The sequence below is a fragment of the Staurois parvus genome, unplaced genomic scaffold (assembly GCF_062004578.1).
Source record: "Staurois parvus isolate SC_StPar_1 unplaced genomic scaffold, SC_StPar_1.0 ptg000516l, whole genome shotgun sequence".
In the NCBI taxonomy this organism is placed as follows: Eukaryota; Metazoa; Chordata; class Amphibia; order Anura; family Ranidae; genus Staurois; species Staurois parvus.
Genome location: NW_028318312.1, coordinates 117,772 through 134,211, shown reverse-complemented (window position 1 = coordinate 134,211; position 16,440 = coordinate 117,772). Strand labels below are relative to the sequence as shown.

General features: G+C 40.5%; 1 protein-coding gene across 1 annotated transcript in view; it reads right to left on the bottom strand.

Annotated features, from left to right (window-relative positions):
• The window catches only part of SLX4IP (SLX4 interacting protein), a 180,671-nt gene that overhangs the window by 105,666 nt on the left and 58,565 nt on the right, over positions 1-16,440 (bottom strand). The window lies entirely within an intron of this gene.

The window sequence follows — 16,440 nt, the reverse complement described above, 5'->3', positions numbered from 1 at the left end:
CCTGTGACGGAGGGTAGGCAGGACAGAACACACACGGCGGATGGCAAACACACAAAGCTTTATTGAGACAAATGACAGTCACTCAATATGGGGATTGCAGGGAGGGGGACAGGACCCAGTATGTAAATAGCAAGAAGAGGGCCAAAATACTTGTAATCCAGTCCCGGTGGGCAAAGTTAAAGTCTCTACAGCAGTTTGTAATCCAACAGGGAGGTAGGAGGCGGTTCACAAACAGTTCAGATAACACAGGGAAAGCATACACTCACACAGCTGATGTGGTAGTCTCAGGCAGAGCTGACATAGTAGTCTCAGGCAGAGCTGATGTGGTAGTCTCAGGCAGAGCTGACGTGGTAGTCTCAGGCAGAGCTGATGTGGTAGTCTCAGGCAAAGCTGATGTGGTAGTCTCAGGCAGAGCTGGCAGCGTCTCAGGCAGGGCTGATGTAGCTTTTGGGGTCCCCCTTACTCAAATGGGGCTTAGGCAGAGTCTGGCCACTAGAGTCCCGCCGCGGCTGGGATCCCTCAGTGGCTGCACAGCAGAATGGATGCCCGGGAAGAGCCCAGCACCAAACTCCTAAACCTCGGGGCAGGACGAGAGGTGGAGGGGGGTCATTAGCAGGATGACAATGGAGGGAATGCCTTGATTGAGTTTTGGGGACATATGGATGACAATGGAGGGGATGCCTTGATTGAATTAGGGAACATTTGGCAGGAAAGGCACTAACTGCATTGGAAATGGGAAGCACTTCCTCTGGCACAAAAAGTAAGGCATTAATTAAGGATGTACTACATTTGGGCACAAGACAGGATGGACAGGAAAGGAAATACAGTAATTGAATTTGTAGCTGTACAACAGAATGACAGTAGGGAGAATGCATTAATTGAATTTGTGGACCTTTTGGCAGGATGCGGGTGGAGGGGCTGCATTAATTACAGCTAGGAACATTTGGCACACAGGAGTAGAACACTAATTGAGGATGTACTTCCTCTGGGCACAAGGAATTAATAAAGGAATTAATAACTCGGACTGGCAGAGCACCTATATTGTGACAGCGCCAAAACTCCTGCATGCTGCATTTTTGGTGTGCTTTCAGAAAGCGCACCAAACACGTGGGTCACAATATAAAGCAGAGCAACCTACAGTGCGGGAAGACCACACCGCAGTAGTATGAAAGCTGGCTAAAGCTCAACTTCAACTCAGTTTTGCACAATTATACAGTTGCCTCTGCTGTACTTAAATTACATGCTCTGATTTCACTGCACATTGTGAGTTTCCCACCATATGCAATAGAAGCTGCAGCATGTCAGGTAGAACCTGCTTCATTTCCTGGCTGGAGGACAGCCATCATCTCTTAGACCTTTCTTCCCCAGCCATACTGTCTGTGGCCTGCCCTGAGGCTCAGCATCACATATCGGTCTTACATAGGGTGATCTGCATGTAGGTGCAACCTGCCTAGGAATGCCCACTCCTCCAGATTGACACCCATCAAGGAATAACTCCTCCCAGGAGCCAGTACACTGCTTTCATCAGGGCTGAGGACTCTTGTGAGCGGTATTGAGATAGAGTGCTGTGATGTTTTCAGTAAACTATGCACAGCACCCTTCAAGCCCCTTCCACCAGCTATGACCTGCCAGCAATGTGCAGAAAAGCACAGATACCCAGTGATGAAGTCACTGGGTGAAAAATAAGATATATAATAAAAACAGAAAAGTTTTATTTATAAATGTCATTAGCATGTTGATGAGGGGAAAGGGGAAAACGGAAGACAATGTATAAAACTTCAGCTTTAAAGGATGTCTATAGCTAAAACTATTATTTTGAATAAGGAATGCTTGAAACCCCTGTACTTTTTTTTGCCAGGTGTATCCCATTTGTGAGATTTCCCTTCACTTTCTGTCAAGTAGAGACATTAGGAAGTGAGGAAATCTCCCCAAACCGTTAGAAATCTCTTAGACAGCTGTCACCATAACAAAAGTGTCCCTATTGAAAGATGTCCCCTCTATTCTTATTTCAGTGACAAGTCATTTTGGATTTCCCATCACTTTCTGTTCTGGTGACGACAATTAGCAGGACAAATAAGGATCTTTGACAGGCAGTGAGGAGGTGTATTAAACAAACACATAGAGAGAGTGAATCTTCCCAGCAAGACAGAGAAAGCAACAAAAAAAAATACAGGCTTGAAAACCCTTACCTACTCTATACAAAACTAAAACAGTTTTGGTTTTAGATACACTTTCAATTTCAAATAAAAGTCACATATCCTGTAAAAATCTACATTGTTATCTTGCTGCTTAAAGTAACATTAAGCCCTGGTTCACACTGGTACAAATTGTCATGCAATTTGACAGTTTTAAATCGCATGACAAGACGCACCTTATTTGTGCCTATGAAACCATTCAAATCAGTGCGACTGACTTTTTGGTGCGACACCAATTTTGAAAAAAGGTCCCTGCACTATCTTTGATGATTTCATGTGCAACTTGTATATACATCTGTGCATGAAGTCGCGCAGATATCAGGCAAGTCGCACATGAAACTGCACTGACCAGCGGCTTTAAAATCTCGCTATTTCAAGTGATTTTTTAAAATTAACATAACAAACATAGTATACTTACCTGCTCTGTGTAATGGTTTTATATGGAGCAACCCCAGTACTCCTCTTCTTGAGTCCCCAGACGGCACTCCAGGCTCCTCCTCTTTGGCAGGTGCCCCCATGGAAAGCCGCTTTCCATGGGGGTATCTGTGCGGGCTCACTTCTGAGCCTTCCTGTCTGCGTCTATTGACACAGACCAGGCAGCTCAGCCCTGCCCCCACTACATCATTAGGCTATCAATCTGCCCAATGAGGATGCATGTCGCTGGAACGGATCGGGTTGAGGTAAGCATAAGCAGGGGGCTGGGGGGATCCTGCAGCACAAAAGGTTTTTTTTTGCCTGAATGCATAGAACACATTAAGGTAAAAAAAAAATCTTTAGGCTTTAGAACCACTTTAAGGCTCCATTGGTATCTGCGTGTTCCAGGATCGTGTGAAAAATGCACATTGCGCTAGTGGTGAAACGCGGCCAGACGTGCAGTTAAAAAAGTACAAACGCAACACACTTTTGCCATGTTTGTCATGCATAGGGAATCCCATTCAAATTAATGGGTGGCCCTATGCTGCCAGGCAACAAAATGCACCTAAAAAGCGTGTTAGCACAACATGCAGGTATGAATGCAGCCTACAAGCCCTCACTCACTAAAAGTCTTCTCTACTTATTCACATCAAAAAATAGTTCAAAATAGCTACTTTACAATAATTTGGCTGTGTGACACAGGATTGTGTTATTGTAAAACCAAAATAGACATTTATAAAATGTAGTTCAAATGTGATATTGCTGATACATTTCCAAGCTAAGAGACATCACCGTTGTATCAGCTACTGAAAGAATACATACATATTGCAATCAACTGCACCTGCACTCAGATAGTGTCCCACAGCATCAAATGGTGTGATCCCTGTCATTATACAAGAAAAGCCTTATGCTGCCAGCTTTGAAGATCTTAGAAAATGGTCTAATTACTTGTTTCCAAAGCCTTGGAAGTAAGTTTGGATTTCAGACCACAACAAGTCTCTTTAAGATACCTGAATGGCAAAGAGACCTGAGTTAGTTCATCAGCATATGTAATGATCTGGAAGCCTTGGGCAATGATGCAGAACAAATGTATCAGGTATTCCAAAGCCTCCGAAAGACAGTACCAACAGGGCTGGATCATTCCCTTGGGTTGAATATGATATGAAACTCATTGAGGGCAGCCATATAATCAAAAGGAAAACAGAGTCTTAACTTTTGTAGTCTGGACTATAGAAAGTAACTGTCTGGTCTTTAAAGCTTTTCTATAACAAGGTCTTCTAAAACAAAGATCTTCCGTTCTTCTGATCATACCTTTATGAACAGATGTCCAAAAAGTCACAGTCTGACCTAGTCAAGATTTACGAAAAGACCATAAAAGCAGGCCTAGTTTTTTTCATTATTACCATTATTTGCATAATGATTTTTATGTTCTGCAATTAATATGAACTACTGTAATTCAGAAGAGATATGCGATCATTGTCATTTTTAATTTACCACAATTATTAGGAATAATTTTAGAATACACAATTGTAAGCTCTGTAATTAGATGACTGAAATACGGTATAAACTCTAAAAAACTGAGACTCCACAAATGTTTGTCTTTTTTGTGATATCCCAATTTCTGCGTAAAAATATCAGAATACTACTAGGAGGTTTAGCCTAATGTATTGATGACCAATAGACCAGGATCCTGACACCTCTCACAGCCATGAATAGATTCCTATATCTTATTTAAAGCACAGTGTAATAACAGCAAAAGTATACAACACATTGGTGAAAAAACATTTGTCAACCTCTACATTTCGTTGCTAAAATGTAACCTACAACAATCACCCTGAAATTCTTTCTTTTATAGGAACCTACGTGTCCTTAAGTTATCCTTTTAAGATAATATATACATATTTGTTTCCTTCATCCTTGTTCTTGGTCTCCAAATGTTAGTATTTTTCTATTCTTCAACTGTCATTTGTTCTGAGACATTGGGGGTTATTTACTAAAACTGCATGGTGCAAAATGTGGCGCAGCTCTGCACATAAACCATTCAGCTTCCAGGTTTTATTGTTAGAGCCTAATTGAACAGGCTAAGGATAGAAAATGATTGGCTATCACGCACAGCTACACCAGATCCTGATTGCACCAGTTTTAGTAAATCTTCCCCACTGTGTCATTGTTCTGGGAGTCCACACTCTAGTTCACTAGCATATTGAGGGCCAGTGGTATGTACATACAGCTTCTGGATGCTTTACCGGCTCCGACACTTATGTGAAAACCCACAAATAAGCAGTAAATTGACCCTTACAAACAAACGTGTCACACACGTGGCTTGTAGGCTGAATCCGGCATGCCATGCCATTTCATGTGGACTTTGTATCTTTCCTGCAGCTAAGGCACCCCCTCATCTCTGCCCCACCTTGTCTCAGCAGTCAGCAGAAGAGGACAGATTTTCTCCATCAGATCCTGTGCCTTTCATTGCAGGAACAGAGAGGCTCATCTCTGCCTCCCCCCCATCCCCTTGTCTCAGTTGGCAGCAGAGAAGTCCTCCTGTAGATTTTGCACCTCTCTGTGCCGCTGCAGCACCCCTTTGTCTCTGCCTCCCCTGGTCTCAACATTCAGCAGACTATGGCAGTTGACTCCAGACCTCCTCCAGACCCTGCACTTTCTGCTTCCCAGCTCCACCCCTAGCTTCTTCTCAGGAGCAGCACAAGGTAACAGGGGTGCACTGTGACGTAAAGCATGGTGGGGGGTTCTTGCCTTCTGATAGTGGGGGGGACTCTTGACATCTAATGTAAGGGGAAGTGGAGTGCTCTGGACATTTAGGGGTTTATTTACTAAAGCTGGAGAGTCCAAAATCAGACACCCTTCTGCATAGAAACCAATCAGCTTCCAGGTTTCATTGCCAAAGCTTCATTGAACAAGCTGAGGTTAGAAGCTGATTGGTTTCTATGCAGAAGGGAGTCTGATTTTGGACTCTCCAGCTTTAGTAAATAAACCCCTTAGTGTTACAGATACAACCAGCCCTTTGAGGGCAGCCATAATGCTGATGTGGCCTGCAGAAAAATTGAGTTTGACACCCCTGCTTTAACATACACATATACAATGTAATGGATTCCTGTTGCAGACTCCTCTGTGTATTAAAGCTGACCACGCATTGGTAGATTTTCATACGAATGTTAGTACAAACAAATCTCTACAGTACAGGTAATAAAACCAACAGGCTTAAAAATAATTTTGATTTTCGATTTTGGAGCAAATGAAATTTCCTGAAAACCACATAAACTGTTAGGAAATGCATTTGTTTGAGAAAAATCTCCATCATGTTCATTGAATTTTCTTGTTACTGCATTCAAAAACGACAACGATATGACCTCACTAAGGATTAGAAAATCAAATAAACGTTTGGAAAATAAACATTTTCAAACAAAATTCTACTAGTGTATTGGGCATACTAAGGCAGAATTTTCCCTTGGCAGTTTTATCAGGTACTCCCTACATTATACCGTGCTGTAAAGCTTTGAAACTACCTAGTTGGTCCTTTTATCCCAGACAGTTGAGGAAAAAACCATCAGGTTATGACCACATCCTTCCCTAAAACCATCCTGTTCCCCTTTTAGAAGTTAGAAAAAAAGAAGAATCCACAGCAAATAAGTTATTTTAAAAATAACTTTTGAAAATATTTTTAAACAGTTAACTTGAGATAAAACATTCCAAAAGTAGTATAGTGGATAAGTGGTTAGCATTTCCGCCTAGCAGCACTAGGGTCGTCAGTTCAAATCCCAACCATCTGCCTGGAGTTTGCATGTTCTCCCTAAGCTTGTGTGGGTTTCCTCCGGGAATTTTCTTCCCACACTCCAAAGACATGGTAGTAGGTTAATTGTCTCCAGTCTAAATTTGTCCTAGTATGTATGAATGTGAGTCAGGGACCTTAGATTGTAAGTTCTTTGAGGACAGGGACTGATGTAAATGCACAATATATATATATACAGTGCTGTGAAAAAGTATTTGCCCCTTCTTGATTTTTTTTGCGTATTTGTCACACTTAAATGTTTCAGATCATCAATCAAATTTTAATATTACACAAAGATAGCTCGCTTACATACAAAATGCAGTTTTTAAACGATGATTTAATTTATTAAGGGAAAAAAGCTGTCAAAACTTGTCTGGCCCTATGTGAAAAAGTAATTACCCCCTAAACCTAATAACTGGTTGTGCCACCCTTGGCGGCAACAACTGCAATCAAGCATTTGTGATAACTGGGAATAAGTCTTTCACATCGCTGTGGAGGAATTTTGGCCCACTCTTTGCAGAATTATTTTAATTCAGCCAAATTAGAGAGTTTTTGAGCATGAACAGCCTTGTTTAAGGTCATGCCACAGCATCTCAATTGGATTTAAGCCCAGACTTTGACTAGGTCACTCCAAAACCTTAAATTTGTTTTGTTTTTTTTGAGCCATTCAGAGGTGAACTTGCTGGTGTATTTCGGATCACTGCCCTGCTGCATAATGAGTTTGAGGTCATGAACTGACGGCCGGACATTGTCCATCAGGATTTTCTGGTAGAGCACAGAATTCATGGTTCCATCAATTATGGCAAGTTGTCCAGATCCTGAAGATGCAAAGCAGCCCCAGGCCATCACACTACCACCACCATGTTTGACTGTTGGTATGATGTTCTTTTTATGAAATTCTATGTTCGTTTTATGCCAGATGTAATGGGATGCACACCTTCCACAAAGTTCAACTTTTATCCCATCAGTCCACAGAATATTCTCCCAAACGTGTTGGGGATAAGTAAGATTTTTTTTGGCAAATGTAAGATGAGTCTTTGTGTTCTTTTTGGTCAGCAGTGGTTTTCACCTTGGAACACTCCCATGGACGCTATTTTTGCCCAGTCTCTTTCTTATTGTTGAATCATGAACACTGACCTTAACTGACCTTAACTGAGGCAAGTGAGGCCTGCAGTTCTTTAGATGTTGTTCTGGGTTCTTTTATGACCTCCTGAATGAGTCATCGTCATGCTCTTGGAGTAATTTTTGTGGGACAGTCACTCCTGGGAAGGTTCACTACTGTTCCAAGTTTTCTTTTTTTGTAGATAATGGCTCTCACTATGGTTCACTGGAGTCCCAAAGCCTTAGAAATGGCTTTGTAATCTTTTCCAGACTGGTACATGTCAATTACTTTGTTTCTCATCTGTTCTTGAATCTCTTTAGATCATGGCATGATGTGTTGCTTTTTGAGATCTTTTAGCGTGCTTCACTTTGTCAGAAAGCTCCTGTTTATGTGATTTCTTGATTCAACAGGTCTGGCAGTAATCAGTCCTGGATGTAGAAAGTGAAATTTAACTCAGCTTTCCAAAAAATGTGGTTAATCACAGCTCACTCATCATTTAGCAAAAAAAGTGAAGGGAGGAGAGATTAGTTTTTTACATAGGGCCAGGCAGGTTTGGACAGATTTTTTCCCTTAATAAATGAAATCATCATTTAAAAACTGCATATTGTACTTACTCGGGTTATTTTTGTGTAATAATAACATTTGTTTGATAATTTGAATAATTTAAGTGTGACAAATATGCAAAAAAAAAAAAGTACCTGTAATAAATCGATAAACTAAAAGTATGCACAGATGACCTTCAAATACACACTGCAACACATTTTAAGACTAAATGTAGGCTACTATAGTAACCATCAACTGTCTATAGTAGTATCCAAGAAAGACACATTGTAGAGTAACAAAATTGCTGAAGATCAATCAGAACCTGTATTAGTAATAATAAGTATAATTGTTTGCTTGCATTCCACAGAATAAGTCATTTTGTTGGCTTCCTTTTTAACACTTTTATATTTAAAGTTCACAGACTACATAAGCATGTCTAATGTCCGGAAAAACTGCAATCCAATCATTCTTAAACCCAAAATCTTCTGAGAACTACCCTTTCATATACAAGACAGTCCCATACAACAGTTTCATGTATTTTGCGAAGTCCCGTAATATACACTGTAAATCTAGTTTCTGAAAATGATCAGTGCTGGTTTAACTTGCCCCAGAAAAGTGGCACTGCACGCTACAACAATGAAATCCATCTTTTAAATTACAATTGTTTCATTCATGCCGTGTACAACAGACCACTAACCAAGTTCTTAAAACAATTACTTGTTCTGTTATTATTTCAGAACAAAACCATAATTATGTAAAACACAGAACATACCCATAGTAGTTTCTAAATGTCACAAAGATAAAAGAAAAAATGTTTTTCACATTAATATTTAGTTCTGTTAGCAAGTAAAGTGCTGCATAAATTGGCGCTATACAAATTAAACGTAAACTATGTAACTTAAATAAACAATAAATAAATCTGGTATGGAATGTCTGTAGATAAAAAACTAACTGTGCTGCTTTGACCAAAGTTGCATAATGCCTTTGCTCTAGGTGTAGTCCATTTACATACCTCCACCATCTCAGGTGCGTGCTCCTTCTCTGATTCAAACCCCCTCACATGCACGTTCTCTTTCCTGATACAGTAGCTCTAAGCTCAGCATTTGAGTGTTCACTCCTGTTATAGTGAATGTGAACAGTAAGCGCTAGGAGTCTCTTAGCAACATCCTAGCAGGACCAGATAATGCCATCTCTGGGAGTTTTTTGATCAGGCTTCAGGAGGTATACAAATGGCCTACACCATAAATATTGCAAGGGCAATATTTAGCTTTGGTCAAAGCTGTACAGTTTGTTTTTATCTACAGGCACCCTGATCTGCATAGACAGTTTTTGGTATAGGTGAACTATGTCTTTAAGATATAACTAAAGGTAAAACTTTTTTGTGGTTTTGGATGGAGTGGAGAGTGACTAGAACACCTGTCAGGTAATTATTGTTGACTGTGCCCCTGTTGGGGAATCTCACCCTCTTTATATGTCCTATTTACCTTTATGACCGAAAGTGAAAGTAATTCCCAAATTTTGGGTTGTCTTCAGAACAGCAATAGAGGTGAAATTCTCCAATGGGGCACTAGTTCTGGTGACAAGCAGAGATTCCCTCACTTTGGGGAGATTTCCTCCTACTTATGGAACAGGAAGGAAAAGGAAATATCCCCAAAGGAACACAGTGGCAAGAAAAAAGATCCTGACAGGGATTATAACTCTCCCTTATTCTATCCAAACTGAAAAAAAGTTTTGCTTTTAGTTCTATTTTTAGTTTCATAAAATATTTGTATTTAAAGGAGAACGAAACAATGGGATAAAATTTAGATGATTTGCCTTCTTTTATTTTTTAACAGATCATTTTGAAATACAGCTAAGATTCCTTCTTTCTGAAAACATATACTGTATACTCATATAATGTTGTTTAGTCTATGTTCCTGCAACAAGGCAAGAACTTAAAAAAAAACCCAAAAACCTGAACTGGATCTTTCTTCTTTTTCTGCTATAACCACCTGCTTACCTTAAAGTAGAACTTCAACCTCTCAACATTGATTATTTGTAATCCTTATGCTGCTAGCATTGGTAAATAGATAGGAAAATATATCATATTTGTAATGGTTGTGTGTGCATTAGGCACATGGAAGCTGTAGGCGACATCTATCTTGTTCAGTTCTCAGCCATTTTTTTCATGAGCCCAGTGATCTTACCCCCTCCCTCCTCCTGCAATCTATGGAATTCATAGCATTAACTTTTAACACACATCAAAAGAGTCTGCTATCTCAACTTAAGGACAGCAGACACCAGCACACAGGGCTTGGTCACACCTGTCAACAGCTAATCGAGTCCTGGCAGGAGCCCTGGCCTGTTAGTTTCTACTGACCATAAAAATTCCTACAGCTTTTCGCTTTCCGGAGAGGATTGAAAGTGACCTAAAAATATGTGACCTAAAAATATGAAAAATACTTCAGGCAATTAAAGCTCTAGGAACACATAGTGTGCCATAAAATGTCTACACAGAAAGCAGCCAGGTGTGGGACAATCTCTCCGAGACCTTTGCCCACTTTACAACTTAACAAAATCCACGCACTATTCATAAAATCCAACAGGACCAAGACACATTAATATTAAGTATATTTTTGAATGGGGAATATCATACCAAACAAATCAAGGTCATACAGGACTAAGCTAGAACATACGAGGGGAGATAGCAGTCACCTATCTCCTGAGTGACAGACCCATCCAAAATACTCTGTTTGGTATCCCTGGGCACAAAATATAACGCTGAACAATAAATTACCAGTTTCCAGAATGCAACCTACACATAGAGGAAGATATTAATATTAGTATAAAACTGTGTGTATGGGAGGCTCAAGATACAGTCATATACGTGGTGACCTCCAAGCCACCACCCCTTAAACTGGGTAATTGGTCAGATGGCCTCTGTCATCACCCTCCTTGATGTCAGATAAAAAAAGAGGTTACAAGCAGATTTGACAGCTCTTGTTTTAACATCAACCAAGGAACACCGAACTCGACTTGAGAAAGCCACTGAACTGTTTTTGCTTGGTCAATTGGACTCTGCTAAAGCCAAGGACTTTTCAAATATTCTTCATTTCAACTCCTTTTTAATATCCTGTTGCTTTATATCTCTTTATTTCTTTGTAACATCTATTTTTCTGTTAATATTTTATTTCACTATTAAACTATATTTGGAAAAGAGTTGAAATTATCTCTAAGTCTTTTAATGCAAACTAAAGAATACCTGTCTCTTGAAGAGTGCTATTGTATATGACAAATCTCTGAATATACTTGTCTGTGGTGACAGTGTGTGTACAGGCGTTTATTTTTCATATTTGTTCTTGCTAAGATTGTGCGTTTCCGCCTTCTCAGTTAAAAGGTGGTGGTGGTAGCTTAAAGAGTTAATTTCTTATTTCTGCTGTCATCTAGATTGTGGTTCCGTGAGCTGGAAAATCTTTGTGCAGGGTGCAGCTGAAAGTGGCATTGTTACGTAAGAGACAGCGTGGGGGTGAGATTGGCCAGTCCTTTGTCACGAGTTGGTGAAAAGGGCAGGGGTCAGGCAAGGCATTTGTCATAATATTTACTTGTTTAAAATATTTTTTTTTTTTAACATTCTTTTAGTTACTTCCTGGTTTGCAGGCCTAGGCAAATGATGTCATACATCCCAGGAGTCTTGAAGAGGTGAGCAGGGATTTTCTTAGATAATCACACCCTCAGGCTTGCATGAGCTAAGGGCACATGGATTCCTGGAAATAAATGCTACATGAATAATCTGCCTTTACTCAAGATGGCCACGGCCAGAAATGCTAGGGGTTTTTTTTTAACATGATTTCTTAGCAAAATAAAGCATGGAGACATGCATGAACAGGTGATTTTTGAATATTAAAAATTAATGAAACAGCATTTTTGGTTTGTGGTGCTCAGATGCAGCAAAGTTCTGTTTTAACAACTGTGCCGTACTGCTCTGCGGACAAAGTCAGAAAAATGTGCTTTAGAACAGGTCGGGAACACAGGAAACTGTTGCTTAATGAGACTGCCATTTAAAATCCTGTACCTGTGCAGCAGAACACACTTGTCATCAGAATTTCGGCAATAGTGCTGGGCAGATCACAGCCAAGGAGGGGAGTGGTAAGTGTTAAATGTCAATCGAAAGGTATTTTAGGCTATTTTCAAAGCTAAAATCAATCAGAAATTATAACATGCAGTACAAGACTATGAAGAGAGGAAAAAAAAGTGTGAGATTTCAATTGATCTTTATAGTTTCACCTCCAACAATGGTGGAAATGTTTATGAAAATACCAGGCATTTTCGCAGAAAGGATGGTTTTTCAAGACAGGCATGCTCCTGGAAACAGGATCAGTGCTTCCCAGCACTCTACCATTACATTAGAATATTCCATTTGAATACAGGTATACTTGAGAAACTGAGATACTGGATTGAAGTAAATGTCAAAACAAAAAAATCTGTAGTACATCTCTGCAATACATTCACAATTTCCTGTGTTTTATCCCTTTAAAGTCCCTGCAAGTACACAAAATTTTCTGTTGATATGCCAGAAATTCGCTAAGCTCTTAAAGTGATTGTAAAGGGATTTTTTTTAAAATAACAAACATGCTATACTTACCTGCTCTGTGCCATGGTTTTGCACAGAGCAGCCCTGACTCTCCTCTTATCGGGTCCCCCCACCGATGCTTCTGGCCCCTCCCCCCTGCTAACTGCCCCCATAGCAAGCCACTTGCTATGGGGGCACTTCCTGTAGGCTCACTCCTGAGTTGCGCTCTGTGTGACACACAGAGTGTGGCTCATCTCTATCACCCCCCCCTCCCCTTCTCACTGTCTGTGATTGACAGCAACAGGAGCTAATGGATCCTATTTCTGCCTCTGAACTAAGCGATGCTGCTCTTAGGTACAGCGCTGGATCGATATCAGGATCAGGTATGGATGAGTGGGGGCTGGGGGGTTGTACACAGAAGGTTTTTACCTTGATGCATAGAATGCATTAAGGTAAAAACTTTCTGCTTTTAGAACCACCAAGTCCTGTCGTGGCCTAACAAAACACAGCATTGTTGTGGACTTAAGATGTCAGCCCTCCCACTTGTTATTTGCTAAATTACTCAATCACTCCCACTTTCACATTCTGTAGTCCAAGATAAGAACCAGGAGGGCAAAATGTTTTTTTACTTTTTGCGCTTTTCAAGTTAATATAACAAAATGTTTTCAATGGTATGTTAAACAGACCAAAGAGGAGCAAATTAGAGGAGTTGACTGTTGTGGTTTGCATACACTTTACGTCATCTGCTGCTGAAAACATCAAAGTGATGAAACATCGAAGTGAAGACCAAAGTGATCAAACATTGAACTGAAGACCAAAATGATCAAACATAAAAGTGATGACCAAGGTGCTGCTGCAAGTGCAGATGAATCTATTTTTAGGCAGGAAACAAAGATAAAATGTACAGCTTTGCTGGAAGACTCAAAATATACAGTATTGGGTGAAGGCAAAATACCCTATTAGATGCCATTTCAGCAAAAGTAAATGCATATACAGTATATGGAAACACAGAGCACCGTAGGGAAAAACTGTCTCTCTTCACAGAAGTCCTCTGCAGTCTAGGTCCACAGCTGTACAAATGTACAGGAACTGTATCTGCTGCCAGACTTGACCATAAGAGTATTAAGGATAGAGCCTTCAGGTTGTATAAGCCTGAGCACACCTTAGTTCAGTATTTCTCAACCTGGGTTCCGTGGAACCCCAGGGTTCTTCCTAAGGTTGCCAGGGATTCCTTGAGCAGTGAACACAGCTGAGCTGATCTCCCACCTATATTGACCACCAATGCAAGGAGAAAATTTTCCTATAGCTACCATGTAAGAGCTCACTTCCACACTGACCACCAATGTTAGTGGACAATACAGTTTTTACTGTATGCATTTCTTTTCTGCAGAAATGTCACATTTGATTTATTTATTTATTTCATGAATATTACTGAAAATAATACATTTTGTAAGGGGTTGATAAAAAAATGAATGATCTGCCCTGGGTGTCAAATATGCTAGGTACACCACAACAATTATTTTATTTAAAACTTTCTTCAAATTATTGATCATACTAATGAACCATGAGCTGTAGATATTATCTTCTTTAGAAGGGGTTCCTTGAGAAAACGAAAATTATTTCAAGGGTTGCTCAGGGGTAAAAAGAAGAAAGGCTACCTTATTTGGTTACTGCTGCTTTAGAAGTAATCTCACTAACTATATAGTTATCACGGCATTATAAAAATCATTGTAGCATGACATTCTAATTCGGCTAGATGCTTGTAGGATGAACCAAAGGGCCCCAAACAGCTGGGTGCCAGATGAATGGAAAACGAATGTAAGAGGGTAACCAGAGATACTTGCTCAACCAAGCTATTTCAAATCTTTCTTTGAATGGATACAGTTGTGGGTTGTTTGCCAGGGTAAGAAAGTAGCAGTTTACATACGTATGCCCTGAGCCCACCCTAAGTGCTAAATTTCTGTAAACTCCAATTTCTCTTCAGCGACCAGCTGCTCAGATGGTTTCCACACAAGTTGCAAAGTGTCCACAGACATACTGTTTATATCAATACAATTCTTTTTTTACCAGATTAGTTGACAGGGATATCATGTCTAAGGATAGCCCAGATACAGTTGTGTCCAAAATTATTCAACCCCCAATGCTGTAAAGGGGTTTAGGGACTATAGTGTACATTTGGAATTGTATTCAGAATCAAATCCTACAAGGACGTTGTAACTACCCAAATGCAACTAAAATGACATCAATTGTTTATGTAATACAGTAGTAAATGGTTCTTATGTGGTTTCTTCATTGCCACAATTATTCAACCCCTTAAAGACTACCACTCTGAAGAACAGAGGTTCATACAGGTGCTTTCCATCAGGTATTGAAAACACCTGTGGATGTCACCGAGCAGCAATCAAGCATAATAAGCACCAATTAGGCAGCTTTAAAATGACTGTGATACTCAGCTCCTTCTAGACATTTACTGGTGTGGTTACAAACATGGTGAAGGCAAGAGAATGGTCCAGGAAGACAAGAGAAGAGGTGATTTCTCTTCACAGGAAGGGCAATGGCTATAAGAAGATTGCAAAGATGTTAAACATACCAAGAGACACCTTAGGAAGCATCATTCGCAAATTCAAGGCAAAGGGCACTGTTGAAACGCTACCTGGTCGTGGCAGAAAGAAGATGCTGACTTCGACTGCTGTGCGCTACCTGAAGCGTAGAGTGGAGAGAAGTCCCCGTGTGACTGCTGAGGAACTGAGAAAAGATTTGTCAGATGTGGGTACAGAAGTTTCAGCCCAGACAATAAGACGCACACTGCGTAATGAAGGCCTCCGTGCCAGAACTCCCAGGCGTACCCCCTTGCTGTCTCCAAAGAATAAGAAGAGTCGACTGCAGTATGCCAAAAGCCATGTGGACAAACCACAAAAGTTGTGGGATAGTGTTCTGTGGACTGATGAAACAAAATTAGAACTGTTTGGGCCCATGGATCAACGCTATGTTTGGAGGAGGAAGAACAAGGCCTATGATGAAAAGAACACCTTGCCTACTGTGAAGCATGGTGGAGGGTCAATCATGCTTTGGGGCTGTTTTGCTTCTGCAGGTACAGGGAAGCTTCAGCGTGTGCAAGGTACCATGAATTCTCTTCAGTACCAGGAGATATTGGATGGAAACGTGATGCAGTCCGTCACACACCTGAGGCTTGGGAGACGTTGGACCTTTCAACAGGACAATGATCCCAAGCATACCTCCAAGTCCACTAGAGCATGGTTGCAGAGGAAAGGCTGGAACATTTTGGAGTGGCCATCGCAGTCACCAGACTTAAATCCGATTGAGAACCTCTGGTGGGACTTAAAGAAAGCAGTTGCAGTGCGCAAGCCTAAGAATGTGACTGAACTGGAGGCCTTTGCCCATGAAGAATGGGCGAAGATACCCGTAGATCGCTGCAAGACACTTGTGTCAAGCTATGCTTCACGTTTAAAAGCTGTTATAACTGTAAAAGGATGCTGTACTAAGTACTAAGATTGAATGTCACTTGGGGGTTGAATAAAACTGATAATGCTGTGAGCACAGAAAAGACATTTGTGGTTATTTCATTATAACTGTTATGTTATATTTGTCTGACCTACAAGTGCCTCTTTAATGTAAATGTAAGCAAGATGACTGAATGATCAAAAGCAATGTCAAACTGGCCAAAACACTCAATTTCAGTGGGGGTTGAATAATTTTGGACACAACTGTACCTAATGCCCAATTCACACCACTGTGTTGCAGTGGTGGGCAGGCACAGTGCGCTGAAAAAAAGTAGTGCAAGCACTACTTTTTTTGGCACCACATCACTTCGCCCAGCTCGGAGGCCAATTGA